Source organism: Apium graveolens, chromosome 3 (assembly GCF_009905375.1).
Source record: "Apium graveolens cultivar Ventura chromosome 3, ASM990537v1, whole genome shotgun sequence".
In the NCBI taxonomy this organism is placed as follows: domain Eukaryota; kingdom Viridiplantae; phylum Streptophyta; class Magnoliopsida; order Apiales; family Apiaceae; genus Apium; species Apium graveolens.
Window position 1 is genome coordinate 178,268,611 of NC_133649.1, and position 20,252 is coordinate 178,288,862.

Sequence of the window (20,252 nt, forward strand, 5' to 3'; positions counted from 1 at the left end):
ATAACTCGAATGAATACTATAAATAATATTCATAAAATAAAGGAGTCATACATCCTCAAATGAATATCCAAGTAATATTCAATAATAATATAAACTGAGTCATAAGCCCTCGAATGAATACTCAAATTAATATTCAATTAAGTAAAATAAAGGTATCGAATAAACCTTATTCGATCCATAGTTTTAAAAACTATATCCATATATATATAAATATATATATATATATAATATACTCGGGAACATCGACTCCCGGTTTAGAAATATGTTCACCTTTTATCCCCTATACTAAGGGTATACGCAACTACTTGCTTATTTCTAGCATAGGTATTATGCAACTATAAGCATTGAAATCAACATATAGATAACCAGATTACGAAACAGACATGCATATATACCATATCAGCATGCTCCAATATATCGCAAAATTTGCTAATAACAATCATGCACTATCACAAGATAATGCATATACATATATTTACATCACAACAACAGTATATCGGGTAGAAAACTTGCCTGAGCGACTTGGGGGTGAGAAAGGCTCGGGACGAGTCTGATAACCTATAAACAACAAGTAAGTTGGAATTAAACCAAAATCACTTGTAAATCTATACTTTAACTAACTTAGACTCTAACGCTTGTTTTGCGCTCACTGATTTGCTTAAGTCACTCGGGTACCCTCGGCTCCACCATTTTTAATAATTTAACCTTTACGAGTTTTAAAGCGATTCCTTCGCGAATGTCTTACCAACTGCATAACACACTTACCATAAATGTTTCATACATTAATTAACCCTTTTTGGTCTTTAACCTACATTTCAAAGTAAGGCGAGGGAAAAAGTTTCGTTCGCGAAATGCCGTTACTTGAAACGGTCGTTTCTCCTAAACCGTGCATCGGAATCGAACGAACTACATATCAAAACGAAGCTCGTAACATGAGCTATCTAAACATGGCAGTGGTCGTAATCTAGCAGGGGGTTCTCGGGTCCTAATGCTATGCACAAAAACAGTCCAAAGAAAATCGGACGTTACGACGGCTATGTTTACGCGATTTCCCAATTTTAACCATTCAACACCAACCACAAACCAACCTCAAATCCAACATACAACCAACATCCATCCTCATCACATCATAAAAACCCCAACCAATTCAATTTAATCATTCATACTTATGCCTAAACTTAACTTTAATCATACTTAAGTTCCTTTAAATCAAAACCACAACAATTACCATTCCATTTCACTACCATTCCAAATCCCAAACTCTAAATCATAACAACAAGCTACAATATCAACCCACTAATCAAAATCATCTTATAATATATAGGAATCTAGGGTTTGGAGATGGTATACCTTCCTTGAAGTGGTGGGTGGAGCTAGGAAGCCTTAAGAAGCTTTGAGAAGTCTTAAGAATGCTTGGATCTTCAAGAAAACAAGAAAAAGTTCAAGTTAAAAACTTGAAAACACTATTCATTGTCTTCTTCTTTGATTAAATGAAGAAGATTGAGAAGGAATTAATGGCTTAAACTCATGATATAGTCCTAACTAAGCATGAAGATGATTAGGGAATTATCTTACCAATTTAGGAAGCTTGGATCTTGGATTTTGAATTTCTCTTGCCTTTTGAATAGTGAAAAGCCGTGAGCAATGAAGAACAAAGCCTTGGTTGCTTTTGATTTTTTGATGAAAATGATTTTACTTGGCTTGGTTGATTGGTTTTTGTGCTTGCTTTAGTCAATTACCTTCTTGCCCTTGGATTTGTGTGGTTACAAAGCCACCACACCTCCTTCCTTCCCATGTCATGCTTATGTCATCCTCATGATGTCATCCTCACTTCCTTGTCCTCTTTCTATTGGTTGGATGACATCATTCCCACTAATCCCTTTGATTAACTTCCTAATCGTTTGCCTAATGACCGCTGATCTGTTATACGGTTCGCTTAACTTTCGTTCTCGTTTATCGTTTGAAGGATCATACCCGGGATCTTATTACTTAGGTTCCCTTAACCTTTCTCAATACATTATATTCCTTTTTATGATCCTCTATTATAATCCTTTAATTTAAATCCTTTTTATCCTGTTACCTTGTACTCAATTCTCTCCGTATCTTGTGGATTTCCGGGAAAAACCAAAGTGTTCGGAATTGGATTCTGACGATCTTTACATACACTTATATACTTCATAGAGTACTAATAATATCCCATAAGATCAATAACAGAACCCCTACATAGCGTGGCATGAAAAGTTTTCTCGTTCAGCAAAAACACTATTCATAAGGGTTTCAAAATTTCTCAAAAATTGGGGTTATTACAGTCTCCCCTCCTTAAAAGGATTCCGTCCCGGAATCAGATAGAAAACAAATGGGGATACTTTCTTAGCATTACACTTTCTAACTCTCGAGTCAATTTTCCCACATTGTGGTTCTACCACCAAACTCTGCCTAGTTTGATAATCCTTCTCCTAAGCACTTGTTCCTTTTTACTCTATAACCCTTCCTGGTTGCTCCATATAGGTTATGTCGGGTTGCATATCTATGCGCTCATATGCCTCTATTTATCTGGCATCTGAATTACACTTCCTTAACATTGATACGTGAAACACGTTACGACCTGCTACATGTTCGGGGTTAGGGCTAGCTCATATGCTAACTTCCCAAACGTCTTAATATATCCAAGGGTCCAACGAATTGTAGACTTAGCTTTCCTTTCTTTCCGAACCTCATCAATCCTTTCCAAGGGATACCTATATCATTACTAGGTCCCCTATTTCATACTCTTTATCCTTTCGTGTCAAATCAACATACTTATCATGTCCATCTTGGGCTACTACCAGCCGTCCTCTGATTAGATCTATCATATCCTTGGTCCTTTGGACTACTGCGGGTCCGAGCATCTTGCGCTCTACAACTTCATCCTAACATAAGGGAGATCGACATTGTCTTCCCTCAAGGATCTCATAAGGCGACATCTCGATAATGACATATGATCTATTGTCGTAAGATAACTCAATCCGCGTTATGTGATCATTCCAATTTCTTTCAAGTCTATTGCACAAACTCTCATTATAGCTTCTAGCATTATAGCTTTTGCTTCTTAATACCCATTCTTTTCCAGTTCGTTATCGCTATCACCTTCGGTTCCTAATATTATACTGGTTATACTTTTGCTCGTTAGCGTTCTATAACCTTTTAATAACCACGTCAACCTTAGTATCACGAATGTGTTTCCATTCCGCATACTACCACCACTTTATTACTCCTTTTTCAGTTGTTTCTATTTTCCAAAATTTGATCAATCAAATAGAAGTAAAGGAATTTGTTGAGAGATCACTATGATCATGAACACTTGTTATATCGCATAGTTAGTACAGAAGGTGGCCAGCCTTTAGTACTTGACAAGCAACTAAACAATAGATGGTATCCTACTAGGCTTCTATCACAAAGATAGATAGTCATTCGGCAATACCTCCCCTTCTGGAAGGGTTGTTCTTCTCAGCTTACATGAAATGAAAAGAAGAGAAAAGAACGAATTGAAGAGAATTGTATATATGAAAAAATATACAGCCACAAAATATCTGGCTTGGAACCTACCTCTGAACTATAGAGGTTTGTCATAGGAGAACAAAACATATATGTATTTATATCAACATCAAGTATTATAGCATCGCATTTCACGTGCCTAAATATTTTCTGTATCCCGTCCATCATTCTATGGACCCATGCTCTTCCTCGAGCTTATACACAATCACCTTTGAAACTCCCTCGACATCGAAAATCGAATCTGGGATCTCATTCTATATATCACCGTTACTAGGATTCTATGCTCGCATCGCAACCTTCCTCGTATAATAATACGGCTCTCTATTGATAAGAAAGAATAAATATTCAATAGGTAGATACTTTACTTAATTAGTCTATCAATGATAACTTATACACTACCACTACCCGATTAGTGGTATTCAATCTCAACATCCATTCCAATACAACTCTCACGGTTATAATCAGCTCACTACTCGCAGAATCATTGCTGCCTTACTATGGTCCACCACTGACCCACTGTCATCATTCACTTTCCATGAAATCTTAATAGCTAACCATACGGAGTCCATACATCTCGTATCTAATTCTCCTAAGGAGTTAACATAACCACCAATCACAATTCATGAAGAACACTCCAAACTCTGACGTACTTTCATGACATGAAGCAGATAAAATTGCAGAAGAGTTTCAATCAAAGCAACGATAGCAGGTTAATACCATTCTTAATCATATGCCTTAAATAGAAGACTTAACTCAAAGGTTCATCTAGTCCTTTTTGAAACATGGTCCTGGCTTATCTCAAGATAGGACCTTCTAAGATAGATAGCCCGTTCATGGCGATTACACGAATTAAACCTTTACCAACTACTATTACGGTTGGGTATTGCACAGTCATCAGAAGGAATGTCAATCTTCCAAACCATAATTCAACCTTCACATTTTTAACCATCATCACTGTATTCTTTTGGCACACGCGCCTATAATTATCCTCTTACCCTTAAAGTGTCGGCCACCTCTTTGGCCTTTCCTGATAGTAAAATTTCCTTACAGTCAATGTCATTTTAACCACCTCCAAATAAATTTTCTACCTTATTTCCGATCACTGCTTGAGTGAAGATGTTTTCCTTAAAATTAGATGGGAAAAAAAAATATCACCATTTTTCCATAAGTTATTGCCTCAGTCTTTAGAGGCTAATCACTGTCAAGACTGACTCTCAATCATACTTAGAACATTTTTTTTATCTTAAGTCCTAATTGCCCTGAACAATTTCGACCATTACTGGTTCGATCCATACTTTCTCGTGGTTTAACACGTGCCCCACTTGGCATCATTATAATTACGTCACATTTCCTTTATCCACATTTCTATTCTTGAGAATTTTGAATATTACCTTTTTCCTTATAAAACCTCTAAGGTTATCCTTCAATCGTTCCTCCTGTATTCCCTAGATACAGGGCATATCACAATACCATTTACTAATAGTAGAACCATTGTCTATATACTTCTGCAGAATTTCTCCACTGATTCTTAAAGGTTGTTGTTACCTTAACCCTTTCCCAATCATACTGTCAAAACTCATACTGTCCCTATTAAGGGTGACATGCCAACCTTTATGCAGTCCCCTAGGATTCATTTTAAGTTACCAATGTTCTATCCTTAATTCCACCTTTAAAAGGTACCTGCATCCTTTCACGAATAAATCAAGTCATATTTCCTTGATAGATTATCATATTCATCATTCCCACCTCGATAGTCTATACCTAACTTCATAATAGCATCCTTATTCAAATTGAGGTCAATCCATATGGCCTCCAAAAGATAACAATGGTCATCCGCTTTTCTTTCCTGATTTGGTAATGATAACATGGATGTTCTGGAAGATATTGGTCATGTTCAACGTGAACTTCTTCTTAATAATTCCTTATTTACTTTTGTTGTTTATCTCAACAGTCACCTCAATGTTGGGATATCTCTCATACCTGGCGTCTCCCTTTCTGAGTATCGAGCCACCGGTCTTACATTTCACATTCTTGAAGGTCACTTCCTTCATCCAATTTTCTTAATTTCTTACTTCCTTGTCTCCTCAGTCTATCCGCGTCTCATTATTTATCCTTCGAACTATTTCAAGGTTTCCTCGAATCCTCCCAACTTAAAGGGGATAAAATGTACATAACTCGTATGCCTTCAACCATCAACTTTAACTCATGGTGAATCACCCTCATCCTGACGAATGCATACTTTTCTATTTCTATTGCTACGAGTCGTTAGGGTTTCCTCATACCCAACTCCCTTATCATACCTCAAACTCTATTGCCGTTATATTCCTTTCCACTTCAATTTCTTTTTATTTTCCTTTCTCTTATCATTATTTCATGAACCAACACAACATAAGCATTGATTTCAAACATCCCGTCATTCTGGATTCGTGTCCTCAGAACGAATCTTGATAACTTTTACAACTTAGATTCATAATTTATCATACTCGTCTGCCTTTGTTCTGGCTCTAAAGCTTTTACACTATCTCCTTATCTTTGGGAATTACTTTCCCGAAAACAATTGACTGAACTTAAATCAGTTTATTATAATCTCTTGCTCCGTGCCTTCCTTGGCCTTTTACCGGTGGGTGGTCTCTCTCTTAGGAGGGTAAGTGATAAAAATAGTCTTTTGTGATTCGTCAATCATTTAGAATCTCAAATGATTCCTATATTTCCTTTAGCCAGGCTCTTGCCTCGACTGGGTCAGCTTGTTCCTTGGAACTCTGAGAGCTTAGCGATTTAAAGGTCCTGAAAGAATTTCCCACCGCACTGTCTCCTCAGGGTGGTGGTTGGGGATAATAGTCTAAGTTCTTTCTAGATAGGTCCATGAATTGCCGTATAGGAGTACCGTCTCGGTTCTCCTTTCCTTACTCGACTTTCTGTTTCCTTAGTATGAAATGTTTCATCCTACTCCCCATAATTGGGGTCATCTTTTAATTTAAAATCCTCATTTTCCTCTCCATTATGTCATGGGTTCCTTCTATCTTGATGGCGACCTCCCTGACTATCACGTTCAGGGTTTGCTCTAAATCTTATTCCTCAAACTATGGCTCTCATCTAAGTTCTCATCCTTACGCTCTTGAACTTTCGAAACCCAAATTCTATAGGAATACCTCATTATTCCCTTATCCTCTTTCTCGGTATTAATCTCATATTTATTTGTTGGCTCTCTGCCTTCATTCATCACCTCTCTCTGGCACAATATGCTCTTTTCCGATAATTCGGACTGTATTGCAATCTCAAACAGCTTTTCGGTACCGGCTCCGGTTACCTTCATATCTATTTCCATTTTTTTTTTTTTTCAAAATCTCTTATCAACTTTCCTAAAGACATTAACCTCTTGAGTCTCTCCTTCTTACTAAGGGCATCAGCCACCACATTGGCTTTCCCCGAATGATAAAGAATCTCCCAATCATAATTCTTGATTAGCTCTAACCGCCTCCTCGGGCATATGTTGAGCTCTCTCTATGGGAAAATGTACTAGAGTACTTATGGTTTGTGAATCTCATACTTCTCTCCATACAAGTAGTGCCTCAAACCTTTAGGGCAAAACTATTGCCACGAGCCTAAGCTCATGGGCGGGGATATCGAATTTCATATTACCTTAATTGTCTTGACATGTATGCGATTACCTTACCGTGCTGCATAAGCACGCACCCTAAGCCCTAGTGCGAAGCGTCACTATACTTCACAAAATCTCCTTTTCCATCCGGCAACGCCAGCATAGGGGCCATCACCAATCTTTGCTTCAGTTCTTGAAAGCTGTTCTTGCATTTCTCTGTCCATTCAAACTTCTTAGTCTTACGAGTAAGCCGCGTTAAAGGGGATACTATCTTTACAACTTGAACGAACCTCCGGTAGTGACCGGCCAATCCTACCTCTGGTAGTCGACCAAACCATGGTCATCAATTCATCAGTGGTCCTTTATCCAATCCTGTCAGGATCCTCCATGGGATCCTCCTCAACAACTATCCCTTCTAGGACAACATCCTCAACCGCTAAATCCTCAATATCAACATCATCCGGTCCTGCATTAGGACACTCTATCGGATCCACAATCCGATCTCCAATTAGTAATAAAATATCATCGCGATGTTGCTCCTCAACATCAGGGTTCGGAGTCCCGCTACCATATACGATAACGAACTACGCTCCTATCACGATATTTATAAGGGTTCCCATAAGGGTTTTAACTGTCAGTACTACGTTAGGTAGCCCGACTATGAACTTGGCAAGAGTTCTTATTATCTTTGTGAACTTATTATCTTAACGTCCCATCATCTCTGAGGTTTATAACGCTTAGCTCTGATACCATTTCTGTAACACCCCCAGATCCGGGGTCGGGGATCCGGGTCGTCACGGTCTTTCTTTCCACAATAACACTTCACTTAATTAATAATAAACAACCTTATGCTGTGACCCCACACTAACACACACCACAACCCGTTATAGTCTCAGAGATGAAATTCAAATAAGTACAAGTCTTTGAATCCACAATTTAAAAGTTATTACAACCCAAAACGATTACTTGATAAATTTACAGTTAATTGCCATTATCTGCCACAAGTTATAATTATACATAATTGATTCTCAAAAGTAGATGGTCTGATCTATAATAGATCTACCTCTGCAGCTATAGCAGCTACGACATCATCGGGAAGACGAGGGACGCTTCCCACGCGCTTGCGCTGGGTCTGCTGGAGTCTGGCCATCCTTCCTAACTGTTGTTGTGTGATGAAGAAATAAAGCAAGAGTGAGCCTTACAGCTCGCAAGATAATACATAGTGATAACAATAATATAAGTATCTAAATGGATACTTACTAGAATCTTTATCGTGAGTAAGGTAATTACTTACTGGATATAAGTTTTAAAACAAGGGATGAAGTTACCAAATACTTCACTATACTTATATCATTTATAAAGCTACTTGAACTACCACTGTTCCAAGTATAATAAAATTCACGAGGTCATCCCATAGATGAGACCACAAATAAAACTTGAAAATATTTGATCTTTGAAATATTTTGAAAAGAGATGAAGTTACGAGATACTTCATTCAATGGATACACCAATAAAAATGTTTGACCCTGTCAATGCTTCGGCAACCACCTATTAGTAGCCTTTCGATCGAAATGCTACGGGTAGTGTTGCAGAATTATCCAAATGGATGATGAACTCATTACGGGAGTTTACCGCGCCAGGAAGACCACTTACGATGATCAGTCGTAGTAGTACAACCCCACCATTTTCTACATGTAGAGGAGAACCTGTCGGATTTACTTGTCAACCGAACACTGAACTCCTAAGGAATGGACCGCCTTAGCGGAACTTCCAGGCCATTTGGGCCAATATAATAAGGCTGGGCCGGCGCTACTCGACCACTTACGCCACTCCTAGTTCAGATGAAATCCATGACTCTGAAACGTAAAGCTCGTTTCCCCCTTTCCCCAAGTAGAAACTTGTTGATACGGCTCCACCAAGAAGTCGTATCTAGTTGGAAAGGAAAACTCACCGATATTTCCCAGGCGATGCCTGTTAATGGATTAACTTGTTCCAAGAATTTTACTTCCCGAATATTGGGTAAGTAATCAAAAACTCTTTTACCAAGACAGCAACCTTGTTGCGAATATAAAACACACCACCGAGCCGGATCCCCCATGTTTTGAGCGAGTATTTAAATCCCCTTTTTAAAAGGAAGATCTTAAATATAAAAATAGTTTTGGGATCCGCTCTAACTTTTGAAAATCATTTTAAAGACTCGAAAACACTTTAAAGAGTGTTTGGAGTAAAACTGATTTAATGAAGTAAATCAGTCCCCAGAATATTTAGAAAATGACTGAATATTAATATTTAAATAATATTCCCATAAAGAATAATCTTTATAAAAATAATTGAAGTAGAAGTATTAAAACTTATACTTGAAATGAATAGCAAATAATCAAAGATATACTTATACGAAAGTAATATCTTTATTTGAATAATCAAAAGTAAGTTTGATTATCGACACCTTATTCTTTAATACAATAAAGAATATTATTAAGTAATAAGCGGAGTCATAATAACTCGAATGAATACTATAAATAATATTCATAAAATAAAGGAGTCATACATCCTCAAATGAATATCCAAGTAATATTCAATAATAATATAAACTGAGTCATAAGCCCTCGAATGAATACTCAAATTAATATTCAATTAAGTAAAATAAAGGTATCGAATAAACCTTATTCGATCCATAGTTTTAAAAACTATATCCATATATATATAAATATATATATATATATAATATACTCGGGAACATCGACTCCCGGTTTAGAAATATGTTCACCTTTTATCCCCTATACTAAGGGTATACGCAACTACTTGCTTATTTCTAGCATAGGTATTATGCAACTATAAGCATTGAAATCAACATATAGATAACCAGATTACGAAACAGACATGCATATATACCATATCAGCATGCTCCAATATATCGCAAAATTTGCTAATAACAATCATGCACTATCACAAGATAATGCATATACATATATTTACATCACAACAACAGTATATCGGGTAGAAAACTTGCCTGAGCGACTTGGGGGTGAGAAAGGCTCGGGACGAGTCTGATAACCTATAAACAACAAGTAAGTTGGAATTAAACCAAAATCACTTGTAAATCTATACTTTAACTAACTTAGACTCTAACGCTTGTTTTGCGCTCACTGATTTGCTTAAGTCACTCGGGTACCCTCGGCTCCACCATTTTTAATAATTTAACCTTTACGAGTTTTAAAGCGATTCCTTCGCGAATGTCTTACCAACTGCCTAACACACTTACCAAAAATGTTTCATACATTAATTAACCCTTTTTGGTCTTTAACCTACATTTCAAAGTAAGGCGAGGGAAAAAGTTTCGTTCGCGAAATGCCGTTACTTGAAACGGTCGTTTCTCCTAAACCGTGCATCGGAATCGAACGAACTACATATCAAAACGAAGCTCGTAACATGAGCTATCTAAACATGGCAGTGGTCGTAATCTAGCAGGGGGTTCTCGGGTCCTAATGCTATGCACAAAAACAGTCCAAAGAAAATCGGATGTTACGACGGCTATGTTTACGCGATTTCCCAATTTTAACCATTCAACACCAACCACAAACCAACCTCAAATCCAACATACAACCAACATCCATCCTCATCACATCATAACAACCCCAACCAATTCAATTTAATCATTCATACTTATGCCTAAACTTAACTTTAATCATACTTAAGTTCCTTTAAATCAAAACCACAACAATTACCATTCCATTTCACTACCATTCCAAATCCCAAACTCTAAATCATAACAACAAGCTACAATATCAACCCACTAATCAAAATCATCTTATAATATATAGGAATCTAGGGTTTGGAGATGGTATACCTTCCTTGAAGTGGTGGGTGGAGCTAGGAAGCCTTAAGAAGCTTTGAGAAGTCTTAAGAATGCTTGGATCTTCAAGAAAACAAGAAAAAGTTCAAGTTAAAAACTTGAAAACACTATTCATTGTCTTCTTCTTTGATTAAATGAAGAAGATTGAGAAGGAATTAATGGCTTAAACTCATGATATAGTCCTAACTAAGCATGAAGATGATTAGGGAATTATCTTACCAATTTAGGAAGCTTGGATCTTGGATTTTGAATTTCTCTTGCCTTTTGAATAGTGAAAAGCCGTGAGCAATGAAGAACAAAGCCTTGGTTGCTTTTGATTTTTTGATGAAAATGATTTTACTTGGCTTGGTTGATTGGTTTTTGTGCTTGCTTTAGTCAATTACCTTCTTGCCCTTGGATTTGTGTGGTTACAAAGCCACCACACCTCCTTCCTTCCCATGTCATGCTTATGTCATCCTCATGATGTCATCCTCACTTCCTTGTCCTCTTTCTATTGGTTGGATGACATCATTCCCACTAATCCCTTTGATTAACTTCCTAATCGTTTGCCTAATGACCGCTGATCTGTTATACGGTTCGCTTAACTTTCGTTCTCGTTTATCGTTTGAAGGATCATACCCGGGATCTTATTACTTAGGTTCCCTTAACCTTTCTCAATACATTATATTCCTTTTTATGATCCTCTATTATAATCCTTTAATTTAAATCCTTTTTATCCTGTTACCTTGTACTCAATTCTCTCCGTATCTTGTGGATTTCCGGGAAAAACCAAAGTGTTCGGAATTGGATTCTGACGATCTTTACATACACTTATATACTTCATAGAGTACTAATAATATCCCATAAGATCAATAACAGAACCCCTACATAGCGTGGCATGAAAAGTTTTCTCGTTCAGCAAAAACACTATTCATAAGGGTTTCAAAATTTCTCAAAAATTGGGGTTATTACATTTTTGGCTTATGCTGCTCACAAAAATTTTACTGTCTTTCAAATGGATGTGAAAAGTGCTTTTCTCAATGGAGAATTGGAGGATAAAATATATGTTGAACAACCTCCAGGCTTTGTAGATTCCAAATTTCCAGATTATGTCTACAGGCTAGATAAAGCACTTTATGGACTTAAGCAAGCTCCTAGAGCATGGTATGAGACTTTAGCTCAGTTTCTTCTGGAAAGTGGATTTACCAGAGGAACTATAGACAAAATACTGTTCTACCTCAACCATGGAAAGGACTTACTTCTGGTCCAGATTTATGTTGATGATATCATTTTTGGGTATCAAATGACTGTGCATGAAGTTTGCCAAACTGATGCAGTCAAGGTATCAAATGAGTATGATGGGGGAACTTAGCTATTTTCTGGGCCTTCAAGTCAAGCAGAATGAAGAAGGCACTTTTATTTCTCAAACTAAGTACACCAGAAACTTGCTGAAGAAATTTGGAATGCAAGATTGTTCAAGTGCATCCACTCCCAGGGCCACTGCAACAAAATTGGACAAGGATACTGGTAAATCAGTAGATATTACTGATTACAGAGGTATGATTGGCTCTCTACTCTATCTAACTGCTAGTAGACCTGATATCATGTATGCTACCTGTCTTTGTGCAAGATTTCAAGCAGATCCAAGAGAACCTCACTTAACAGCTGTAAAAAGAATATTCAAGTATCTTAAGGGAACAGCTGATCTGGGATTGTGGTATCCCAGAGAATCAGATTTTAAACTAATAGGTTATTCAGATGCAGATTTTGCAGGTTTCAAAATTGACAGGAAAAGCACAAGTGGAAGCTGCCAATTTCTTGGAGGCAGATTGGTTTCTTGGTTTAGCAAGAAACAAACGTCAATTTCCACATCAACTGCAAGAGCAGAGTACATTGCTGCAGGAAGCTGTTGTGCACAGATTCTTTGGATGAAGAATCAGTTACTGGATTATGGGTTAACATATTTCAAAATCCCTATTTACTGTGATAATCAAAGTGTTATTGCTATGACAGGTAATCCAGTTCAACACTCTATGACAAAGCACATCAGCATCAGGTACCACTTCATCAGGGAACATGTGGATGAAGGTACAGTGGAATTGCACTTTGTTCCAACAGATCAACAACTAGCAGATATCTTCACCAAACCATTGTGTGAAGCTACTTTTACAAGATTGGTAAATGAACTTGGAATGGTTTCATGTTCTTTTTCTAAATCTGCTTAGTTTTGTTCTGATGCATCAGACTTTATGATCAGTATTTACAGAAATTACTCTCTTTGTGTATTATGTGCTTAATTGAAAACTTGCTTAAGTACTGACTGTTGTTTGATGTAACTTTCTAAACTCTGATAGTGATATGTCTGTTTAGGTAACTATTCAATCCTATGAGGATACCTGTGCTAGATGCTGACCTAGTAATCTTCAATATACTAATGATCCCATGTTAGAAGTAATTATTTCTGTGGAAATCTATTGACACAAGCAAATTCTGATATTGAGCTTAGTTGAATTTACTTTGTCTATCTTATTACTAAATCACAAACTAGAATAATGCTACTCATCTGTTAAGTTCTGATGCTAGTAAATCTGTTGAATGTACTAAGTGCTGATAAACCTCACTTATCAAAAGAAATAGAAAAAGAAACAAGGATTAAAAATCAGGTACTCCTTTGAGATCTAGAGAAAAAATGTGGAAGGGAAGACCCAAGTGCATTGCTGGTATTAAGTAATATGCATCAGAAAAGCAAATAAAATATTTTCTTGGTGACTTTTCACACTCTATGATTACTGGAGAAATACTCTGATAATAGCATAAATTCTGATAAGTAGTCGTGACTCACTTACACTGAGAAGCCACTGTAAAATGGAATTTAAAAAGATGCAAAAAATTAGCACAAAATAGTTGAGGTGGACTCAAGCATGAATTCATTCAATAGTAGGTTTCAGAATAATGACAGGTTTTTAGTAAAATTTTAGTTATGCCTTATTTCTAAGATGTACTGAAGTGAATTAGACTTTACTCTTTGTCTGATATTTAGCTTAATGCACACACTAAACACTCCATATGAATGATAAAAATAACTATGGTGATCTATGTCATTTTAGATGAACAGTTTCTGTGTCACATTGCACAAATTCTGAGGACAAGTTCTGATTGCATGTTCTGATGATTAAGTTCTGAAGAATCTAAATCAGAATTTGTGTGAGGACTTACTAAGATAGGCATTCATTTTTCGAGTTAAGAAATCATGCTCTGATGACTGTTAAGTTCTGATATAAGTCTACGTTCTGATATTAAATTCTAACTCTTTACTTGACTTGTTTGTGGATAAAATTTAAAAACAGTCTCAGTTTAAACCAGAATATGTTGAAGTGGAAGATTAACAGTCACTATATTTAGGGATAGTGGTACTCGTACATGCACAGTCAATTTTTACTTGCTACTTGTGCGCATTAAACCATGTTTTACCTTTCCAATGACTGTTTTTCTTTTTCCAAGTCTGGGGAGACGAGGTAGAATTAATTCTACCTGTCAGCATTAAATTTCTTTGCGTCTCCTGGCATTCTCTTGCCTATATAAACAACCACTTCACATCAACTTTCCCATCCAATCTTTTATCACAAACTCACCTTCATAATATTTATATCAAAAACACCATGGTAAATTACAATATGTTTTTGAACTATGAAACATTTAACATGGAGCTGAGCTGTGAAGCCTGGCAGCAGGAATGGCATGTCACTGCCATTCCTGATGAGATATGGGACTCAGTTCCCCAGGAGGTACTCACCCACCTCCTGTTCTTCTACATGGACTACCATCGCCATCTGGAGCGATTGGAGGAGGAAAGGCTGGAAGCCCTCCGCCAGCAAGAGCGAATCATACGACTCGCTATTCTGTTTGTCGAGAGTAGGAAGAAGAAATGATTTATTTTCTTCTTCCTATTTTTCTTCATCGTCAGCCTTGCCCTGCTTCTTGAGCTAGGACAAAGGCTGTTTACGTTATGTTTAGCAGCTTAAGACAATCTTGTAAAAGTTCTGATGTACTTTAAATTTCATGAATGTATTCTCTCAATATATTAATGAAATTTCTTTTTTTGCAAGTTCTTGTCTCTGAGATGTTCTGAAATGTTTTAATAAATCCTGATAAATATTCATATTCTGATGACCATTATAATCTAAATTTAACTTAAGTTCTGAAATTACATTATCAGTAGTTGTTCCCTTGATTCATTTTGGTCATTCTCACTCGAATTTTATTCTCAGAATATTGGTGTTGCAGTGAAAAATAATTGAATATGTGGAAACAGTTTCAATTTTGAATTAAACCTGACTTACCTTGATTAATGGAATTACGGGGTCAGTGGAACGGTTTTTCCTTGAAAAACTGCAAGTGGGTAAGTAATAATTACTGTTTTCCCGTGCCCATTAACTATTCGTTATTACTGCATGTCTGACAGGTGTCCAACGGTTATATTTTTTTAAAGTATAAGTAAGACGGAGAGAGGATTTTTTAATCTTTTATTCACTTTTATACTTTATCTCTCTATACGCTTTTACTATCTTTCTTCTTCTAACGTTGGTTTTTCATATAGACATTCTATCAAACACCTAACAGGCACTTATAAATCTCGATTACTTTCATGGCACAAGGATTTAATCATTGATGGAGCTAAATTTGTTCCAAACAACTATGCTGCAATTCTTGATAATGCTGAAGCTCCGTCTGAGTTGCATTTTGTGCAAGATCTTCTTGCACACAGTGAAATCGGGTATGCATTGACCCAACCTTCAGTCTTCTCAAGCCAACAAGTTCTGACATTTTGGAGGAGTGAAAACTTTGATAATGGTGGTCAAAATGGTACTCATAGTATTGTTTTCGAAGTGGGTGATTCTACACATGTAGTCACTCCTGGTACAATACGCAAGGCTCTACATCTACCAGAAGGATGTACTTTTTCAACTCCAGAGGAATCAGCTCTTCAGGAGTTAATGGCCAGTTTGGGGTATGAGCAGAGTTTGGCAAAGCTTGGGCAGTTGAAACGGGCTCATATAAGGAGGGAATAGAGTTTCTTCTTCGACTGCATCACTAAAGCTTTTGGGAACAAGTGTTCAAATTTTGATGCCATCCCTATAATGAGTCAGCACATCGGGTATGCTATCATTAACCAAACTCATTTTGATTTTGCAACTGCTGTGATAGGTTTTATTGGGGATAGGATGACAGAGGATAGGAATGTTGTCTACTTTGCTAGATTCTGTCAACTTATATATACTTTTTGTACTGATGAACCTCGGCTAGCCAGTACCTTAACTCCTCCTTTCAAAGTTGCAAAACGTTACTTTAATGACCTGGTAAATGCTGACACTAAGAAACAAGTGGTTAGACCTTTACAGATTCCTCAGTCTGTAAAACAGATCTTAGTAAATGCTGATCCTGAATCCTATAGATCTGTTTATCCTAATGTCCAACCAACAACCACCTCCCAAACACCACAACAACCATCAGAACATATCACCCATACTACTCAACCAACCCTCAGGCAATATCTCAAATCATATCTCACCACTTCACAGAAATTTCAATCTTCATCCTCAGGACGTACTGTGAAGCCCTCATCCTCTAAGCCAAAGAGGACAAAGACTGTTCCTCAAACACCTCAGAAGAGAAGGAGGATTGCTTTGATAGATGAGTCAGACAGTGAGGAACATGTTTCTACATTAGAACCTGTTGTCAAAGAAGCTGAGAAAGTTTCTTCTCAGAAGGATTCTGAAATTGGGGGATCTAAGCTTCTCAAACGGCTTAGAAGAATGACTGTTGCTGCAACTCCCAAGGAATCCATATCTTCAAAGAGATAAAAGAAACAGAGGACAAAAAGGCCAGTTTCAGATGATGAAGAAGAAGCAGCTAAGGAAGGAGATCAGGAATCTCTGATCTCACAAGAAAAGGAATCTGCTAAAGTCCCTACTTCTCCATCAACTCCAACTCAGGAAGCTATTACTGAAAAGGCCACCACACCATCTGTGTCTCCTGTTCAAAAGTCTGTATCTCCTGTTAATACAGGCACAAGTGCTGATATTGATATCCAGACCTTGGTTGTGCCTGAAGTAATTTACCTAGAAGCTCCAACAGCAACTAATCCATCAACAACACCTGTTACTGATGCTGCTCAAACTCCAGAATTATCTACTATACCTTCTCTGCATCTAGATGCTGATGATCAGAATATAGGCGAGCATCAGGACATGGTTGTTGATCAGAACTTGGAACCAGATCAACAATTAGAGGATGCTGATGAAGCCTCTATTGCCATTCATACTGTTATTTTATCAGAAGATACTGATTCTGTAAGTTCTGATGTTGCAAATGCTGGAGATACTGGTGATGCTGCTCAAAATGCAGATGCTGATGAAGCAGGTCCTTCAGGACATGCCCCTTAACAAACTGTTCTTAAATCTGAACTTGTTAAGAAGTTTGTTATAAGAGAAGCACCAGTGCCTTGGAGTGAAACTCCTGCAGGACATGAGTGGACTAAGGAATGGAACTCAGTCACCTGTGTTCCATCTGCACAGAATCTGGCTGAGCACTTGACAAAAGCTGAAGAAATGTTAAATACTGATGATTTCAAAACGCAGCTTATAGTCACTGCATTGAGTACTAAACATTTAAAAGGTCTCCATTCAAATACTCATGCAGAGTTACATCTCTTAAGGGAAGAATTAATGAAGCAAGAACAAGTTCAAAAGATTGATAAGAAAAAGTTCTTCCAACCTACCTTTGACAGGGTTGCTTATATTGAGAAGACTCAAGAGACCCAACAAGCTCAGATTGGTGATATTCTGAAAAATCAAGCTTCTCAGCAATCTCAACTTAATGAAATCCAAGCCTCAGTGGAATTGCTTGTCTCTCTTCTATTATCTGCTGATGCCAAAAAGGGGGAGAAAGTAATTAAGTCCAAATGCAAAACTGATAAGACACTGAAAGGGAAGGATGATGCAAAGGATGATCAAGGAAACTCTGGAATGGGTAGAGGTCATAGTCAGGGTAGAGGTTTCTCATCAAGAAAAGCTGAAATTACAAGTCACAGGACAAGTTCCGATACTGGGAAAAGAATTAGTTCTGCTACTGGTAAAAGGAAATTTTTTGATGAACTTTTAGATCTTGATGAAGAAATGTCAAGACAGTTATTTCTTCAGGAAAATCCAGGAATAGACTTGGAGAGTTTAATGGAAGAAGAAGCCAGACTTAAATCAGAGAAAGTCACATCTAAATCTGAAGCTTCTGGTAAAAAGACACTTCCAAAACTCAAAGGCATTGTGATAAAAGAAAGGACAAATACTGAAGCAACATTGGCTAAATCACAACCGCAGATAGATCCAAGATCCAAGGGTAAAGAAAAGGTTTATGTGCCTCCTGAGAATGAAGAAATCACTGATGAAAATGATGATCTTGCTCTGACTTAAAGAAAAATTCTTAAGACAACCTCTGACATGGCTCAAGTTGTTCAGAGTCAAGAGACAGTAAGTTCTGATATTTCGAAGAAACAAGTAACCTCTGACATAGCTCAAGTTAACTTGATATCAGAAGATAGATCAAAGACACTCCTACCAGGATTCACTAAAGCAAAACAGACTCAACCTTTAAAGACTGCTGCAAGTGGTTTTGAAGCAAGAGTAGTTACTGGAAAGGAAGCAAGAGATAAAACTGGATTGGGAAGTGCTAATGAAAGAAGAATACAGAACACTACCAATGATCTAACTTCCTTGAGTGAACCAGGTATTGGAGCAACTCTTGAGAGATTGAATCAACTGGAATCTGTACAAATGGTTTACCATACCTACTTGAAAGAACACATCTTGTTGTACTTCATGACAGATGGTAGGGTTTATCATATAAGGGAAAATGCCATTCCATTGAAGTATTTTAAAGAATTGGAGCATGTACTATTCTTACTTCAAGTGAATGACAGATTGACAGGAAGTGCTGCAAACTATTTGAAGGATCAGATTCTGAGACAGAAAAGGCTTTATTCTATTAAGTCTGACAGCACATATGTTCCAAAGTACAGAGATCACAAGGGTGATATAGTTGAAATGAAGCCCAACACTGCTAAGATTATAACTACCTTTCTGGGTTACAGGGCTGTGGAATTCAATCTTGAGTCTGATAAGACATATTTGATCAGACTGGATCAGGATATGAGAAAAGCTAAGATTAATGATCTCAGGGCTACAATCTTTCAAATTGGTGAAGATACTGCAGAGCTTAAAGATGCTAGAAGGAGGATGATTGATGAACTTAGATATGCTGAGAAATGTTTGTTAAAGAACTATCTCAGAACAACTCCTGACATCAGAGAGATCAGAAGATGAAGCCAAGTCAAGATCTATAACTGATTAAATTCTGATATTTGTACAAACTTAAGCTGTTATCAGAAGTTAAAGATTGGTAAAGCTTTAAGGACTGTAAGTTGTAGTTATCTAGTCTAATTCTCATGCATTTGTACTTAATGTTTTTGACATCATCAAATATCTATTAAACTTGTATATTATGCTAATTTACAAGTTGGGGGAGATTTTTAGATATATTTGATAATGTCATGGCTAATATGATTTATGTTTAGTTTTCAGATCTTACTTAAACAGGATAAATCAGTACTTACTGGAAGTCAGGACTTAAGGATATCAGTACTTATATTATCAGGAGATAATCATCAGAAGATGGATATCAGAACTTAAGTACTGAAGGACGTTCAGATAAGGACATCAGCTGATTAAAGGAAAGAAGATCGAGATAAACATAAGAAGAGATATGCATGAAGAAGGAGTTCTATGAAGAATAGAATGCTTGGAAGAAAAGATATCTGATTGATATATTTTAGGAAGCAGAATTATATTCCATATCAATTAGCAATTATCTTGTAACTGTGTAGTATATAAACACTGACATAGGGTTTACACTATAATTGTTATTATATTCGAGAAGATTATTAATATAACCCTAGCATCTCTCGTGATATTTTTTCATCACTGAGAGGTAACAGTTCCATACTGGAACAGAGTTTATTGTTTCAATAAAGTTTGTTTTCTGTTACTTGAGTTATTAGAGTTCGATTTGATTGTACTTTACACTGTATTCACTCTCTCTACAGTGTGTGTGACCTAACAGACTCAGTCACCGCACCTTCTCAAACTCAGTTTGATGTGGCTCCAATAAATGTGGAGTCACAACCAAAATCTTTAACAATAAACATCTCACACACACTAGAAACTCTCCCACCAATTC